The sequence below is a fragment of the Carassius gibelio genome, chromosome B19 (assembly GCF_023724105.1).
Source record: "Carassius gibelio isolate Cgi1373 ecotype wild population from Czech Republic chromosome B19, carGib1.2-hapl.c, whole genome shotgun sequence".
Lineage (NCBI taxonomy): Eukaryota > Metazoa > Chordata > Actinopteri > Cypriniformes > Cyprinidae > Carassius > Carassius gibelio.
In genome coordinates this window covers 6,132,108-6,146,275 of record NC_068414.1, presented here as the reverse complement: position 1 = coordinate 6,146,275, position 14,168 = coordinate 6,132,108, and the positions used below count along the sequence as shown (strand labels likewise).

Sequence of the window (14,168 nt, the reverse complement as noted above, 5' to 3'; positions counted from 1 at the left end):
CGGTCTCCGCTGTGTTTCTGGGCCATATAGGTCCTTTCTAGGTGTTGATCCACCATCTTCTCTGGATACGGACTGGATCCGGGTGACTGAAGCGGATACAGACTGGATCTGGTGGCTACGGTGACCTCGGAATAAGGGATTTCTTTAAAAGACTTTTTTTTTCATATAAGATTTTATCCAACTTTTCAGATAGAGGCTTGAGAAAGAGATTGCCTTGATTGGGCTTTTGGTTATTGGTGGACCGAGGGGACTTTTTTGAGTTTTACTCCTCCCTTTTGGAGTAGGGGGGGGGGGGGGTGCTGACGAAACACATGTGGGCAGGCATTGTCACCCTTGATGACCCTTGGCGAGCGTAGTAGTTTAACAGAGGCAGCGCACAGGCCCGAGGGTTTGGAGACACAGCTCGAGTTTCTCTTCATTGTCGCATAAATCTTTCGCCTTTTACTAAAGATTTCCGTGGAGGGGAACTTTTGCGAGTGACCTGTATTTTTGGGTGCTCTGCTCACAGCAGAGCTACATCGAAATGTCAAGAGCAGAATCAGTTTGACCGTCCGGCAGCATGCTGCGAAAGGGCTTGCCACAGGTCATCGTCTGAATAGGCACTCTCTGCGTTTGACCACTTCGTGTTTATTTAGCCGGATGGGAAGGCAGCGCTTTCTTGTACGTGACGGGATGCAAATTCTTGAAGGCTCTCTTTAGTGACGGGTCCAAACAAAGATCTCATCTGCTCCTCTAGCCCTATCGGCGACTCGTGCACTTCGAGCCTTCTTAGTGACGGCGCAAGTTGCTGACTGCTGGGTGGTATAGTGGTGAGCATAGCTGCCTTCCAAGCAGTTGACCCGGATTCGATTCCCGGCCAACGCATGTCCTTTGGCTCGGGCTGACGTCGAAGCAGAACTCCCTCTGTGACCTGTGCCTCCACCCAAAACTTTTGGATGGAGTAATTTCGGATGGACCCATCATTAGCTGAAGTCGCATAACACTTGCAACACTACCCGTAGCAGGGGTCATTGTTTGGACTCTTTTTTTTTTTTTTTTTTTTTTAATTGCGCTTTAAACAAAAAGTATTGTGTCAATGCAACTGAACAACATTTATTAGGAACACAGTGCGTCAAAAAGCAAAATGACAGTTAAAGGCATTTCGTTATTGAACTCTTTGATGACATCATTCAGCTAAGTTCAGTTTAAATAGTATCTGTGCAATAATTTGCAATCAAGTCAACGATATCGCTGTACATGAAGTGTCCCCAGCTCCGCCTGCCAGAAGCGACAGAGGCAAGAAACCAAAACTCGATCGGTGAAAGGATGGAGAAAAAACCCGGTGAGAAACCAGGCTCAGTCGGGGAGACAGTTCTCCCCTTGTCAGACGAAACAGGTAGATCAGCTCCAGGCTGCAGGAATGTCAGACTGTGCAGAAGAATCATCTGTTTCCTGTGGTCTTGTCCAGGTGGTCTTTACAGGGGATTTGTATCTGCGGCTCATCTAGTTGTCACGGTCTCCGCTGTGTTTCTGGGCCATAGAGGTCCTTTCTAGGTGTTGATCCACCATCTTCTCTGGATACGGACTGGATCCGGGTGACTGAAGCGGATACAGACTGGATCTGGTGGCTACGGTGACCTCGGAATAAGGGATTTCTTTAAAAGACTTTTTTTTTCATATAAGATTTTATCCAACTTTTCAGATAGAGGCATGAGAAAGAGATTGCCTTGATTGGGCTTTTGGTTATTGGTGGACCGAGGGGACTTTTTTGAGTTTTACTTCTCCCTTTTGGAGTAGGGGGGGGGGGGGGTGCTGACGAAACACATGTGGGCAGGCATTGTCACCCTTGATGACCCTTGGCGAGCGTAGTAGTTTAAAAGAGGCAGCGCACAGGCCCGAGGGTTTGGAGACACAGCTCGTGTTTCTCTTCATTGTCGCATAAATCTTTCGCCTTTTACTAAAGATTTCCGTGGAGGGGAACTTTTGCGAGTGACCTGTATTTTTGGGTGCTCTGCTCACAGCAGAGCTACATCGAAACGTCAAGAGCAGAATCAGTTTGACCGTCCGGCAGCATGCTGCGAGAGGGCTTGCCACTGGTCATCGTCTGAATAGGCACTCTCTGCGTTTGACCACTTCGTGTTTATTTAGCCGGATGGGAAGGCAGCGCTTTCTTGTACGTGACGGGATGCAAATTCTTGAAGGCTCTCTTTAGTGACGGGTCCAAACAAAGATCTCATCTGCTCCTCTAGCCCTATCGGCGACTCGTGCACTTCGAGCCTTCTTAGTGACGGCGCAAGTTGCTGACTGCTGGGTGGTATAGTGGTGAGCATAGCTGCCTTCCAAGCAGTTGACCCGGATTCGATTCCCGGCCAACGCATGTCCTTTGGCTCGGGCTGACGTCGAAGCAGAACTCCCTCTGTGACCTGTGCCTCCACCCAAAACTTTTGGATGGAGTAATTTCGGATGGACCCATCATTAGCTGAAGTCGCATAACACTTGCAACACTACCCGTAGCAGGGGTCATTGTTTGGACTCTTTTTTTTTTTTTTTTTTTTTTAATTGCGCTTTAAACAAAAAGTATTGTGTCAATGCAACTGAACAACATTTATTAGGAACACAGTGCGTCAAAAAGCAAAATGACAGTTAAAGGCATTTCGTTATTGAACTCTTTGATGACATCATTCAGCTAAGTTCAGTTTAAATAGTATCTGTGCAATAATTTGCAATCAAGTCAACGATATCGCTGTACATGAAGTGTCCCCAGCTCCGCCTGCCAGAAGCGACAGAGGCAAGAAACCAAAACTCGATCGGTGAAAGGATGGAGAAAAAACCCGGTGAGAAACCAGGCTCAGTCGGGGAGACAGTTCTCCCCTTGTCAGACGAAACAGGTAGATCAGCTCCAGGCTGCAGGAATGTCAGACTGTGCAGAAGAATCATCTGTTTCCTGTGGTCTTGTCCAGGTGGTCTTTACAGGGGATTTGTATCTGCGGCTCATCTAGTTGTCACGGTCTCCGCTGTGTTTCTGGGCCATAGAGGTCCTTTCTAGGTGTTGATCCACCATCTTCTCTGGATACGGACTGGATCCGGGTGACTGAAGCGGATACAGACTGGATCTGGTGGCTACGGTGACCTCGGAATAAGGGATTTCTTTAAAAGACTTTTTTTTTCATATAAGATTTTATCCAACTTTTCAGATAGAGGCATGAGAAAGAGATTGCCTTGATTGGGCTTTTGGTTATTGGTGGACCGAGGGGACTTTTTTGAGTTTTACTTCTCCCTTTTGGAGTAGGGGGGGGGGGGGTGCTGACGAAACACATGTGGGCAGGCATTGTCACCCTTGATGACCCTTGGCGAGCGTAGTAGTTTAAAAGAGGCAGCGCACAGGCCCGAGGGTTTGGAGACACAGCTCGTGTTTCTCTTCATTGTCGCATAAATCTTTCGCCTTTTACTAAAGATTTCCGTGGAGGGGAACTTTTGCGAGTGACCTGTATTTTTGGGTGCTCTGCTCACAGCAGAGCTGCATCGAAACGTCAAGAGCAGAATCAGTTTGACCGTCCGGCAGCATGCTGCGAGAGGGCTTGCCACTGGTCATCGTCTGAATAGGCACTCTCTGCGTTTGACCACTTCGTGTTTATTTAGCCGGATGGGAAGGCAGCGCTTTCTTGTACGTGACGGGATGCAAATTCTTGAAGGCTCTCTTTAGTGACGGGTCCAAACAAAGATCTCATCTGCTCCTCTAGCCCTATCGGCGACTCGTGCACTTCGAGCCTTCTTAGTGACGGCGCAAGTTGCTGACTGCTGACTGCGTTGGTGGTATAGTGGTGAGCATAGCTGCCTTCCAAGCAGTTGACCCGGATTCGATTCTCGGCCAACGCATGTCCTTTGGCTCGGGCTGACGTCGAAGCAGAACTCCCTCTGTGACCTGTGCCTCCACCCAAAACTTTTGGATGGAATAATTTCGGATGGACCCATCATTAGCTGAAGTCGCATAACACTTGCAACACTACCCGTAGCAGGGGTCATTGTTTGGACTCTTTTTTTTTTTTTTTTTTTTTTTTTTAATTGCGCTTTAAACAAAAATAATTGTGTCAATGCAACTGAACAACATTAATTAGGAACACAGTGCGTCAATAAAGCTACTGACTTCCGCCTGCGTTGGTGGTATAGTGGTGAGCATAGCTGCCTTCCAAGCAGTTGACCCGGGTTCGATTCCCAGCCAACGCATGTCCTTTGGCTCGGGCTGACGTTGAAGCAGAACTCCTTCTGTGACCTGTGACTCCAACCAAACATTTTGGATGGATCGTTCGGAAGACGAAAAGAAACAGCTCTCCCCGTCGGGGAATCGAACCCCGGTCTTCCGCGTGACAGGCGGAGATACTGTCCACTATACTAACGAGGAGCCGTGCATGCTGCCGTTTCTCCCCCAACTGACGGCACTGCACTGACATAACTAAACAATGCATGGCTTCTTCTGACGCAGACCCAGCCCTAAAAATTTCTAAAATTTCTGATGGACCCATCATTAGCTGAAGTCGCATAACACTTGGAACACTACCCGTAGCAGGGGTCATTGTTTGGACTCTTTTTTTTTTTTTAATTGCGCTTTAAACAAAAAGTATTGCGTCAATGCAACTGAACAACATTAATTAGAAACACAGTGCGTCAATAAAGCTACTGACTTCCGCCTGCGTTGGTGGTATAGTGGTGAGCATAGCTGCCTTCCAAGCAGTTGACCCGGGTTTGATTCCCTTCCAACGCATGTCCTTTGGCTCGGGCTGACGTCGAAGCAGAACTCCTTCTGTGACCTGCGACTCCAACCAAACATTTTGGATGGATCGTTCGGAAGACGAAAAGAAACAGCTCTCCCCGTCGGGGAATCGAACCCCCGTCTTCCGCGTGACAGGCGGAGATACTGTCCACTATACTAACGAGGAGCCGTGCATGCTGCCGTTTCTCCCCCAACTGACGGCACTGCACTGACATAACTAAACAATGCATGGCTTCTTCTGACGCAGACCCAGCCCTAAAAATTTCTAAAATTTCTGATGGACCCATCATTAGCTGAAGTCGCATAACACTTGCAACACTACCCGTAGCAGGGGTCATTGTTTGGACTCTTTTTTTTTTTTTTTTTTTTTTTTTAATTGCGCTTTAAACAAAAAGTATTGCGTCAATGCAACTGAACAACATTAATTAGGAACACAGTGCGTCAAAAAGCAAAATGACAGTTAAAGGCATTTCGTTATTGAACTCTTTGATGACATCATTCAGCTAAGTTCAGTTTAAATAGTATCTGTGCAATAATTTGCAATCAAGTCAACGATATCGCTGTACATGAAGTGTCCCCAGCTCCGCCTGCCAGAAGCGACAGAGGCAAGAAACCAAAACTCGATCGGTGAAAGGATGGAGAAAAAACCCGGTGAGAAACAAGGCTCAGTCGGGGAGACAGTTCTCCCCTTGTCAGACGAAACCAGTAGATCAGCTCCAGGCTGCAGGAATGTCAGACTGTGCAGAAGAATCATCTGTTTCCTGTGGTCTTGTCCAGGTGGTCTTTACAGGGGATTTGTATCTGCGGCTCATCTAGTTGTCACGGTCTCCGATGTGTTTCTGGGCCATAGAGGTCCTTTCTTCGTGTTTATTTAGCCGGATGGGAAGGCAGCGCTTTCTTGTACGTGACGGGATGCAAATTCTTGAAGGCTCTCTTTAGTGACGGGTCCAAACAAAGATCTCATCTGCTCCTCTAGCCCTATCGGCGACTCGTGCACATTGAGCCTTCTTATTGATGGCGCAAGTTGCTGACTGCTGACTGCGTTGGTGGTATAGTGGTGAGCATAGCTGCCTTCCAAGCAGTTGACCCGGATTCGATGCTCGGGCTGACGTCGAAGCAGAACTCCCTCTGTGACCTGTGCCTCCACCCAAAACTTTTGGATGGAATAATTTCGGATGGACCCATCATTAGCTGAAGTCGCATAACACTTGCAACACTACCCGTAGCAGGGGTCATTGTTTGGACTCTTTTGTTTTTTTTGTTTTTTTTTAAATGCGCTTTAAACAAAAAGTATTGTGCAAACATTTTGGATGGATCGTTCGGAAGACGAAAAGAAACAGCTCTCCCCGTCAGGGAATCGAACCCCTGTCTTCCGCGTGACAGGCGGAGATACTGTCCACTATACTAACGAGGAGCCGTGCATGCTGCCGTTTCTCCCCCAACTGACGGCACTGCACTGACATAACTAAACAATGCATGGCTTCTTCTGACGCAGACCCAGCCCTAAAAATTTCTAAAATTTCTGATGGACCCATCATTAGCTGAAGTCGCATAACACTTGGAACACTACCCGTAGCAGGGGTCATTGTTTGGACTCTAGGTGTTGATGCACCATCTTCTCTGGATACGGACTGGATCCGGGTGACTGAAGCGGATACAGACTGGATCTGGTGGCCACGGTGACCTCGGAATAAGGGATTTCTTTAAAAGACTTTTTTTTTCATATAAGATTTTATCCAACTTTTCAGATAGAGGCATGAGAAAGAGATTGCCTTGATTGGGCTTTTGGTTATTGGTGGACCGAGGGGACTTTTTTGAGTTTTACTCCTCCCTTTTGGAGTAGGGGGGGGGGGGTGCTGACGAAACACATGTGGGCAGGCGTTGTCACCCTTGATGACCCTTGGCGAGCGTAGTAGTTTAACAGAGGCAGCGCACAGGCCCGAGGGTTTGGAGACACAGCTTGAGTTTCTCTTCATTGTCGCATAAATCTTTCGCCTTTTACTAAAGATTTCCGTGGAGGGGAACTTTTGCGAGTGACCTGTATTTTTGGGTGCTCTGCTCACAGCAGAGCTACATCGAAATGTCAAGAGCAGAATAACTTTGACCGTCCGCCAGCATGCTGCGAGAGGGCTTGCCACTGGTCATCGTCTGAATAGGCACTCTCTGCGTTTGACCACTTCGTGTTTATTTAGCCGGATGGGAAGGCAGCGCTTTCTTGTACGTGACGGGATGCAAATTCTTGAAGGCTCTCTTTAGTGACGGGTCCAAACAAAGATCTCATCTGCTCCTCTAGCCCTATCGGCGACTCGTGCACTTCGAGCCTTCTTAGTGACGGCGCAAGTTGCTGACTGCTGACTGCGTTGGTGGTATAGTGGTGACGGCCAACGCTCGGGCTGATGTCGAAGCAGAACTCCCTCTGTGACCTGTGCCTCCACCCAAAACTTTTGGATGGAATAATTTCGGATGGACCCATCATTAGCTGAAGTCGCATAACACTTGCAACACTACCCGTAGCAGGGGTCATTGTTTGGACTTTTTTTTTTTTTTAATTGCGCTTTAAACAAAAAGTATTGTGTCAATGCAACTGAACAACATTAATTAGGAACACAGTGCGTCAATAAAGCTACTGACTTCCGCCTGCGTTTGTGGTATAGTGGTGAGCATAGCTGCCTTCCAAGCAGTTGACCCGGGTTCGATTCCCGGCCAACGCATGTCCTTTGGCTCGGGCTGACGTCGAAGCAGAACTCCTTCTGTGACCTGCGACTCCAACCAAACATTTTGGATGGATCGTTCGGAAGACGAAAAGAAACCGCTCTCCCCGTCGGGGAATCGAACCCCGGTCTTCCGCGTGACAGGCGGAGATACTGTCCACTATACTAACGAGGAGCCATGCATGCTGCCTTTTCTCCCCCAACTTACGGCACTGCACTGACATAACTAAACAATGCATGGCTTCTTCTGACGCAGACCCAGCCCTAAAAATTTCTAAAATTTCTTATGGACCCATCATTAGCTGAAGTCGCATAACACTTGGAACACTACCCGTAGCAGGGGTCATTGTTTGGACTCTAGGTGTTGATGCACCATCTTCTCTGGATACGGACTGGATCCGGGTGACTGAAGCGGATACAGACTGGATCTGGTGGCTACGGTGACCTCGGAATAAGGGATTTCTTTAAAAGACTTTTTTTTCATATAAGATTTTATCCAACTTTTCAGATAGAGGCATGAGAAAGAGATTGCCTTGATTGGGCTTTTGGTTATTGGTGGACCGAGGGGACTTTTTTGAGTTTTACTCCTCCCTTTTGGAGTAGGGGGGGGGGGTGCTGACGAAACACATGTGGGCAGGCGTTGTCACCCTTGATGACCCTTGGCGAGCGTAGTAGTTTAACAGAGGCAGCGCACAGGCCCGAGGGTTTGGAGACACAGCTCGAGTTTCTCTTCATTGTCGCATAAATCTTTCGCCTTTTACTAAAGATTTCCGTGGAGGGGAACTTTTGCGAGTGACCTGTATTTTTGGGTGCTCTGCTCACAGCAGAGCTACATCGAAATGTCAAGAGCAGAATAACTTTGACCGTCCGCCAGCATGCTGCGAGAGGGCTTGCCACTGGTCATCGTCTGAATAGGCACTCTCTGCGTTTGACCACTTCGTGTTTATTTAGCCGGATGGGAAGGCAGCGCTTTCTTGTACGTGACGGGATGCAAATTCTTGAAGGCTCTCTTTAGTGACGGGTCCAAACAAAGATCTCATCTGCTCCTCTAGCCCTATCGGCGACTCGTGCACTTCGAGCCTTCTTAGTGACGGCGCAAGTTGCTGACTGCTGACTGCGTTGGTGGTATAGTGGTGACGGCCAACGCTCGGGCTGATGTCGAAGCAGAACTCCCTCTGTGACCTGTGCCTCCACCCAAAACTTTTGGATGGAATAATTTCGGATGGACCCATCATTAGCTGAAGTCGCATAACACTTGCAACACTACCCGTAGCAGGGGTCATTGTTTGGACTTTTTTTTTTTTTTAATTGCGCTTTAAACAAAAAGTATTGTGTCAATGCAACTGAACAACATTAATTAGGAACACAGTGCGTCAATAAAGCTACTGACTTCCGCCTGCGTTGGTGGTATAGTGGTGAGCATAGCTGCCTTCCAAGCAGTTGACCCGGGTTTGATTCCCGGCCAACGCATGTCCTTTGGCTCGGGCTGACGTCGAAGCAGAACTCCTTCTGTGACCTGCGACTCCAACCAAACATTTTGGATGGATCATTCGGAAAACGAAAAGAACCAGCTCTTCCCGTCGGGGAATCGATCCGAAATGCACCCGGGGAGCAGTTGGGGGTTCGATGCCTTGCTCAAGGGCACCTAAGTCATGGTATTGAAGGTGGAGACAGAGCTGTTCATGCACTACCCCCACCCACAATTCCGTCCGGCACGAGACTAGAACTCACAACCCTTCGATTGGGAGTCCAACCCTCTAACCATTAGGCCACGACTTCCCCTTAACGAGAGAGAGAGAGAGAGAGAGAGAGAGAGAGAGAGAGAGAGAGAGAGAGAGAGAGAGAGAGAGAGAGAGAGAGAGAGAGAGAGAGAGAGAGAGAGAGAGAGAGAGAGAGAGAGAGAGAGAGAGAGAGAGAGAGAGAGAGAGAGAGAGAGAGACTTTTTGACTTTTGAGGTCTTCTTTAATAATTCAATAAAACAAAAGACCTATATTTTTTAAATTCAAAAACCTTCAAACATACATATATGTACAATTTTCACATACATAAAAACAAAAAAAAGATAATAAAAAAAAAAAAATAATAATAAATAAAAACCTTAAACACTCAAAAATTAAACACTAAATCTCCCTGATCATCAGCTTCACATAAAAAACCATCAACACCCCACACATGAAAAAAACAATTGACATTATTAATGAGGCTATAAAAAGCATATTCCATAATTAATCTTTTCTTTATAAACCCTCTCATCATCAGAATAGCATCCACATTTTCCCTCCCTTCTACTTTATTTTTCCTTGTACACCAGATTGCCAACTTTGCTGCACCAAATAAGAAATTTAATAAAACAACTTTAGATTTTTTTTGTTTTAAATATTTAGGACCAAAAATAAACAATTCTTGATTAAAATTTCCTGTAAACTGTACACTCCAGCTTTCCATTAAGCCCAAAATTTGATCCAAACGTGGACATTCAATAAAAATATGGAAAACAGTTTCAGACACCCCACAAAAAGGACAACCCTCATCATCTGAACCATTAAGGAGTGCTTTGTGTCTGTTTGTAGCTAAAATCCCATGTACAACTCTCCACTGAAGATCACCCACCCTCTTTTCAATGGGTCTTTTGTACAGGGACCGCCAACTACCTTTCGGGGAAGAGCCTGATTCAAACACGGTTGTCCATTTAATATCTCTTACAGTTTTGAGATGTTGATAATTAATGGTTTTCACACATGCTCTGTAAAGTGTTTGTCTGTTCAAAATACTAAAATGATTCAGTTCTGGTGTGTCCAAGGACAGTAATTTTCTGTCATCTTCTTGCCAGTCTTCTTTTTTTATGGATACATGCAATTCAGGAAACCAAGCTTTCCCTCCATCAATGCAATTCTCCACATGAGAAACTTTCATAAAATCCCTTATTGGAGCAGGGAAGACCTCCTCAAGATCATGTAACAACTTCTCAATTATGCGTTCAGACCTGAATCCCAGCATACGTGTCAAAACCTCTGCAGGTATCCAGTTCAGTCCCCTTCGAAGATGGCATATTTTTGAGACTCCTGCCTTCAACATTGCCGACCTAACAGTGGCAGAACACAGCAACTCAACAGAGATAAGTGGATTGAAAAACAGAGGCTCTTCATATACCCAGTGATTGGATTCATCCCATTCTCTTGAAAAGGATAACGTCTGCCAAGCTTGCAACACACCCTGATAGAATATTGTCAATCCTTCTGAATCTATTCCTTCAAGGGACATGACAAATAATTGCTTATCCAGACCCATTCTTCTATTTTTCCGCAACAGAGCACATGCAACATCCATCCACTGCTGATGCTGATAGTACAAAAGACGCTGGGCTACTTGCAGACGGAAAACAGCAATCCTAGAAAAAATGTCAATTAGTCCTTGTCCTCCCTCATGAACTGGAAGATAGAGGATGGCAGCTTTTAGCCAGTGCTGTCCTGACCAGAAAAACTTAACAAGATTCTTTTGAATGTCTTCAATTATGTTTCTTGGAAGATCCAAAACCATCAACTTATGCCAAAGGGTGGAAGCAATAAGATTATTAGCTATCAGGACTCTTCCCCTATAGGATAACTGGGGTAGCAGCCATTTCCATTTAGACAACTTAGCAAGCACTCCCTCTACTAATCCTTCCCAATTTTTCATCCTATATTCCTCTTTTCCAAGATATACTCCTAAGAATTTAATACCTGTCTTCCCCCACTTTACATTTTCCGGGAGTTCAGGTAAAGGGCTTCTTTCAGAGCCACACCATAGAGCCTCTGTTTTTTCCCAATTTAGTTTGGCTGATGAAGCCCCTTCATAAATCTTTAAAGCTTCCTTTAAAACTTGAACATCATATTTATTTCTGACCATAACAGTTATATCATCTGCATAGGCTGAGAGCTTAATAGCTTCAGCTTCTGGCCTCTCACTTACTAAAATACCTGTTAATTTAGTTCTTAATAAATTAAGTAGAGGCTCTATTGCCAAAGCATATAGCTGACCAGACATAGGGCACCCTTGTCTTATCCCTCTTTTCATTAGAATTGGTACACTTAAACCTCCTCCAATTTTAACCATACTTACAGCGTCGGTATATAATATTCTTATCCATGATAAAAAATGTTCTCCAAACCCATAACACTCAAGAACCTTGAAAAGGTAATTATGGTCCACACGATCAAAAGCTTTCTCCTGATCTAGAGAAAGCACACCAAAATCAACATTGTATATTCTTGCATAATCCATAATATCTCTCATTAAAAACAAATTATCATAAATAGACCTTTTGGGTATACAATATGTTTGGTCTTTCTGTATTAACACATCAAGAACACATTTAAGTCTGTTTGCCAAACACTTTGATAAAATTTTATAATCAGAACATAAAACAGCAACTGGTCTCCAATTTTTTAGCAAACAAAGATCACCCTTCTTTGGAATCAGAGAGAGCACTGCTCGTTGACAACTTTTCGGTAGAACCTTTGCTTTGTAACTTTCCTGTAAAACTTGTAAAAAGTCTCTTCCAATTATCCCCCAAAAAGTTTTGTAAAATTCTGCTGGAATTCCATCGATTCCTGGTGCACGACCAGATGAGAGTTGATTCACTGCCTTTGTAACTTCCTCAAACGTCAGATCAGAGTCTAAGTTATTTGCATTTCCTTCATCCAGCGTAGGTAAGTTATTAAAAAGTTCATCTGCAACAACGTTTCCGGTGCATTCTTTAGCATATAAGTCCACATAGAAATCAACAGCCAGTCTCCTCATTTCCAAAGGATCTGAGGTCAGATTTCCATCAGGTGTACGTAATGCATGCATATAATTAGTAGTATGATTAAACTTCTTATTCAAGTTGAAAAAATATTTTGTAGGAGCATCCATATCCTGTAAGGATACAAAATGTGAACTAACAAGAGCACTTTTAACTCTTTTATTTAACATATTACTTAACTCTTGTCTCCTCTGACTAAGATCTTCTCTTAGATTCATAACATTTTGATCAATTAACATATTCTGAATCTTTGAAATATCATTCTCCAATTTTTTTATTTCATATTTAATTTTACAGGAAGTGTGTTCCACAAACTGTTGACAGAAAAGCTTAATCTGAGTTTTTCATATCTCCCACCACTGAAGAAGATTATCATAATCATTTTTTGCCTCAACCCAACAATTCCAAAACAATTTAAAATTCTCATAGAAATTTACATCTTGAATTAATTTAATATCAAAACGCCAATAAAAGAACTGTGGTTTTGTTTCTGATAAAATAACATTCACAGTAATAAGCTGATGATCAGAGATAATACATGGTGTGATATAAGCCCCTATAACTCTATTACACTGATTATTATGTAAATAAAATCGATCTAAACGTGCTGCACTAATTCTACCTACTGCTGCTTTAATCCAACTATATTGCCTAACATTTTTATTTTTTTCTCTCCACACATCTACTAACCCTAACTGAGTAATCATTGCTTTTAAAACTTTAGCAGAAGCAGGATGTGGTTCTTCTCCATTCCTATCAATAACAAAGTCAAGGGTGCAATTAAAGTCTCCACCAATTATTAAAAAATCCTCTTGTGAAAGGGATACAAGAGTATTTTTTAGCATCTCAAAAAGCTTAATTCTGTCCTTACCAATATTTGGTGCATAAATATTAACAAAGACAAAACTTCTCTCTTTTATTTTAGCTTTAATTAAAAGGAGCCGCCCATTTTCTAATTCATTAATAGATAAAATTCTTACATTTAAATCAGCAGAAAACAATATTGCCACACCTGCACTTAAATTTGTTCCATGACTAAGAACAAATTTACCATCAGACCACAAACCCCAATCTACCTCATTATTTACATCGCTGTGTGTTTCTTGTAGAAACATCACACTAATCTCTTTTAGTTTTATACTTTCTTTTAGTAATAACCATTTGTTTCTATCCCTTATCCCATTTACATTAAGAGACCCAACTCTTAGGACATCCATAATAAGATAGGAAAAAGGAAAAAAACAGTAGTATGAGAAGAAAACCAAAACAAAGACTGAGACCCATTGTGCACTTATTTCAGTCTACACTTCACTGCCCGGCGTTTCGCCCTGACCGGTTTTGCTCCTTGCCTAATTGCGGTTAAGTATTTTTTTAACCTAAACCTTTTCTGCTGAGATAACACTTCTAGGCTACATTCTTGTCTAACTTTCATAACAGATAACACAAATTTATCTAAATCTGGAAAAAACTTACCAATTTCAACTTTTTTACCCTTTGTCTCGTCCAAGAATGCATTAATCTGCTCAACCGAATACAAATCACTCCCACAATTAGCCACATCAAAGTCAGCACATGAATCATCATCTCTACAGCTTTCTACCGTCGTTTCTGACAAATCATCAAATTCTTCACTTTGCCCATCATGTGTCTCATTTTCCTGGATCATTTGTTCTGGATCACAACAAACATCTCCCTTACTAACAACATCGCTACAACTTGGAAGCTCAGCATCATTCACAATACTATCAGAAGCACTTTGCCTTACCTCAGTGATAGTACCTGCCTTTTCAGGTTGTAGCGGTGTATTCTCCGTCGCAATCTGTGGCCTATTGACTGGGCCTTCAGACGAGCCTTCCTCTTCATGATTACGCGCTTTGTGCGGACAAGTGAACCGTTTGTGACCAAAATCCCCGCACTCAAAGCACCG

At 44.0% G+C, this 14,168-nt stretch overlaps 5 non-coding genes across 5 annotated transcripts; all 5 read left to right on the top strand.

Moving 5' to 3' along the window:
- The first annotated feature begins 400 nt into the window (after window positions 1-400).
- Window positions 401-515, top strand: LOC127980714 (U5 spliceosomal RNA). The gene has a single exon (XR_008159724.1). It is a non-coding gene; the product is annotated as a U5 spliceosomal RNA (small nuclear RNA).
- Window positions 516-1,892: 1,377 nt separating this feature from the next.
- On the top strand, window positions 1,893-2,007 carry LOC127980101 (U5 spliceosomal RNA). The gene has a single exon (XR_008159139.1). It is a non-coding gene; the product is annotated as a U5 spliceosomal RNA (small nuclear RNA).
- A 1,376-nt stretch (window positions 2,008-3,383) lies between these two features.
- Window positions 3,384-3,498, top strand: LOC127980100 (U5 spliceosomal RNA). Its single transcript, XR_008159138.1, has one exon. It is a non-coding gene; the product is annotated as a U5 spliceosomal RNA (small nuclear RNA).
- A 3,206-nt stretch (window positions 3,499-6,704) lies between these two features.
- Window positions 6,705-6,819, top strand: LOC127980959 (U5 spliceosomal RNA). Its single transcript, XR_008159956.1, has one exon. It is a non-coding gene; the product is annotated as a U5 spliceosomal RNA (small nuclear RNA).
- A 1,355-nt stretch (window positions 6,820-8,174) lies between these two features.
- Window positions 8,175-8,289, top strand: LOC127980713 (U5 spliceosomal RNA). Its single transcript, XR_008159723.1, has one exon. It is a non-coding gene; the product is annotated as a U5 spliceosomal RNA (small nuclear RNA).
- Window positions 8,290-14,168: the final 5,879 nt, after the last annotated feature.